This window comes from Tupaia chinensis, unplaced genomic scaffold, assembly GCF_000334495.1.
Source record: "Tupaia chinensis unplaced genomic scaffold, TupChi_1.0 Scaffold000070_1, whole genome shotgun sequence".
In the NCBI taxonomy this organism is placed as follows: Eukaryota; Metazoa; Chordata; class Mammalia; order Scandentia; family Tupaiidae; genus Tupaia; species Tupaia belangeri.
The window spans coordinates 17,688-21,550 of record NW_006159530.1 but is presented as its reverse complement, the minus strand read 5'-3'; the positions used below and the strand labels follow the sequence as shown (position 1 = coordinate 21,550).

The window sequence follows — 3,863 nt, the reverse complement described above, 5'->3', positions numbered from 1 at the left end:
GTGTGTGTGTGTGTGTGTTTGTGTGTGTGTGTGTGTGTGTGTGTGTTTGTGTGTGTGTGTGTGTGTGTGTGTGTTTGTGTGTGTGTGCCCAAGATCCTGAGAGGAGAATGGAGAGAAGGATTGTGGCATGACTATGCCCCCTTGGGGATGATTTCTCACTTTCTTTCTGTCTCTCTGGTGAGTACATGCACCCTATAGTAAAAAAAATCTCTCTTTAAAAAAAAGAAAAAACACAAAAAACTGAAAAAAAAAGAATAACTAAATGACAGTGCTAAATCCACACATATCGATAATAACTGAGTGTTAATAGATACAGATTGCTCAGTGGCTGAAAAACAGGAACCCTGTATATGTTACTTACAAAAGAAACACATCTCATTGATGTAGATACGCATAGACTGAAAGTGAAGGGCTGGAAAAAGTCGCTTCATGCGAACAAAAGTGAGAAACAGGCGGGAGTCAGTCTCAGTATTGAAATCAGACAAAACAGAAAAAAGGGTAAAAAGAGACAGAGAAGGACCCTGCCTAGTTCTTTTTTAAAAAAATGATATATTTATTTTATTTGTTATTATTATTTATGTTTTTATTTTACCAGAGAAAGACAGAGAGACAGAGAGAGAGAGAGAGAGAAAGTGAGAACTGCAGTCACCCATATGGGAGTCCAGCACCTTAACCCCCATGCCACCTGCTGGCCCCAAAGGGCCCTGCCTAGTTCTAAAGGATTAATTCACCAAGCAGATGTAACAATCCTAAATATATCTATGTACTCAATGCCAGGGTATCCAAACATGTACAGGAAAGACTGCTAGAGCTAAAGGGAGCTACAGACAGCAATGCACTGAGTGTTGGGGATTTCAGCACCCGCCGTCGCCGCTGGACAGGCCATCAGGGCAAAATACATGCATACATACATACATACATACATACATACGAGACACAGGGGCTAACTGATATGTAAGCCAGATGTGCCTGACAGATGTATAGAGAGCATTTCACTCAGCAGCTACAAAATGCATCTTTTCTTTATCTCTACATGGAACTTTTCAAAGACTGGCCACAGAACAGAGCACAAAACACACCTCTACAGATTTAATAGTACGGAAACTATATCTAGCATCTTCTCTGACCACAATGGAATTAAACGTGAAATAATCCACAGAAAGAGCCCTCGAAAATACACAAAACCTGGAAACTAAACAACCTACTCCTGAATGACATCCAAAGTACTAAGGAAATTAAGACTGAAATGAAAAGATTTAGTCAAACAAATAATAATGAACACACCACTCTCCATGACCTTTGAGAAGCACCCATAAGAGGGAAATTCATAACCACAAATGCTCAGAGAAAAAAAAAATAGAAAAGTGGAAAATAGGTAACTTAACATCACATCTCAAGAAACTAGAAAAGCAACAACAACAAAATCCAAAATTTAAAAAAAAAGTAGATTAGAGATGAAATATAAAATAGAGGCTGGCAAGTGGCGTGGTGGTTAAAGGTGTTAACTCCCACGTGGCTGACCACAGTTCAAGTCTTGGACCTGGTGTCTTGCTTTCTCACTTTCCCTCTCCCTCCCTCTGTCTGTCTCCCTCTGATCAAACTGGAAAATATAACAATGATAATAGAGTTAAAATAAATTAATTATTAAAAAAAAGAAATATAAAATAAAAGAACTATACCAAAAAATCAATGAAACAAGAGCTTTTTTTTTTAAAAAAAATTACTTTAGTTAACTTTATTTATTCATTCACATATTTATTTCAATTTGACCAGAAGGGGAGAGAGAGAGAGAGAGAGAGAGTGCACAAGCTGCCAGGTCCGGGACTCGAACCACAGTCAGCCATGTGGGAGCCCAGCACCTTTAACCACCAAGCCATCTGCCAGCCCCTGGAACTTTTTTTTTTTTTTTTTAGAGAGATTTTTGCTATAGAATACATGGGCTCACTGGAGAGACAGAGAGAAAAAGAGACAGAAAGTATGAAATCACCTCCCAGTGGGATGGCCACACCGCAATCCCTTCTCCATTCTCCTCTCGGGATCTTGGGCACACACCTAAAAACGCCCAGCGTTTTAAGCCACCGTGTCCAGAACTCAAACCACCATTAATGACATGGGAATCCAGCAACAAAACAATTATACCATCTTTTGGTCCCAAAGCTGCTGCTGTTTATTTTTATTTTATTTTTTTAGACAATAAAAAAATATTCATACCGTTAGCTAAAGTAATCAAGAAAAGTTGAGAAAGGAACCAGATAGATAAAATCAGTAACGAAGCTGGTAACATTACAACCGATTTATCAAAAATGCAAAAGACTATGAGAATCCTAACAAATGACTATACACCAGCAAACTACAAACCCTAGATGAGATGGACACATTTCTGGCAGACGCAAGTTACCTCTGCTGAGTCAGGATGAGATACTACAGAAAGACGGAATGGATCGGTAAAAAGTGATAGGATGGAATTAGTAATAAATAGTCTCCTAACAAAGAAAAGCCCAGGTCTAGGACCAGAGATGGCATAATGGCTATGTCGCTAGACTCTCATGTAGTAGACCGCGGTTCGACTCCCAGACCTGGTGACTTGAACTCATGCCCCGGGTCTAAGATCTCGAAGAGGAGAATGGGGGGAAAGGGATTGCAGTGTGGCCATCCCCCCTGGAGATTTCTCGCTTTGTGTCTCTATCTCTCTCTTTCTGGCGAGCACATGTGCCAAAAACCTCTCCAAAAAAGGGGTGGGGGGGCCTGGGGGGGAAGAAAAGCCCAGGTCCATATGACTTCACTTCTGAACTCTAAGAAACTGTTAAAGGGCTAACCCTAATTCTCCTCACACTGTTGCTAAATACTCAGAAGGAAGGAACTCCCAAACCCATTCCATGAAGCCTCCTTCACCTTGATACCAAAAGCAGACAAGATTAAAAAAAAAAAAAAAGATCACACGGACTCTGGGGGTCAGCTGTGTGTTCACGTGTGGGTTGGGTGTGCGATGGGTGTGTGTTTGTGGAGAGAACAGTGAGCATTGGGTGTGTGCGTCGTATTGTCATGGGTGTATCGAGTGTGTGGAGAAGGTGAGTGTGTGGGTTGACGGCCACAGGAGGAGAAACGTAAGTGCGCTGAGTGCTGCGAACTCTCTGGATCAGGGACCAACTGAAAGTCCGAAGAGGGTGGAGGCAGGACTTGGTAGGACTTGGAGGGCGCCAGATTGGACTGTGCCCCTCTTAGATGAGAGGGGTTAGCGTGAGGCAGAAGGATAGGAGGTTGAAAGATCCTCGGTTTGAGACCGGAAACAAGAAAAACTTCCCAACGCGATGCAGAGAGGAAGAAAAGGAGCTTCCCTGACCGGGAATCGAACCCGGGCCGCGGCGGTGAGAGCGCCGAATCCTAACCACTAGACCACCAGGGACACGCAAGAAACCTCTCCCGCAGGTGCCTCCTGGACCCGGCTCCTGAGCCGCCTGCCTTCGGTGCTGCCTTCACCTGCTCCTCTACTCTGGCTCCCCCACTCTCGCGGTCCAGCCATCCGCCCCCTCTGGCAGTCCGCAAATCCTAGCAGCTCTCCTCCGGCCTGCAGCGCCCCCAAAACTCCGTGCCCCTCCTCCGCCAACACACACAGTCGCTGGCCTCAGTCTCACCCGAGTCACCCGCAGACGCCGGGCACCGTGGCCCTGCAGCTGGGCACAAGGTCCACACGCTGCGTTGGCGGGGAATCGAACCGGCTCACCTGCACGGAAAGCGGCCACGCGCGCCACTACGCAGCAGCGCACAGGGTCTGGGGAACTTCGCTGAACCCACCCCGGCGGCCACCAGCGCTGCCTAACCGCCGCGGCTGCGCGGGGGGCCCCGACGTCCCGCCCGCCGGGCCG

The 3,863-nt window shown here is 45.7% G+C and overlaps 1 non-coding gene across 1 annotated transcript; it reads right to left on the bottom strand.

Annotated features, from left to right (window-relative positions):
• Positions 1–3,331: 3,331 nt before the first annotated feature.
• Positions 3,332–3,403, bottom strand: TRNAE-CUC (transfer RNA glutamic acid (anticodon CUC)). Its single transcript has one exon. It is a non-coding gene; the product is annotated as a tRNA-Glu (tRNA).
• Between the last annotated feature and the right edge of the window lie 460 nt (positions 3,404–3,863).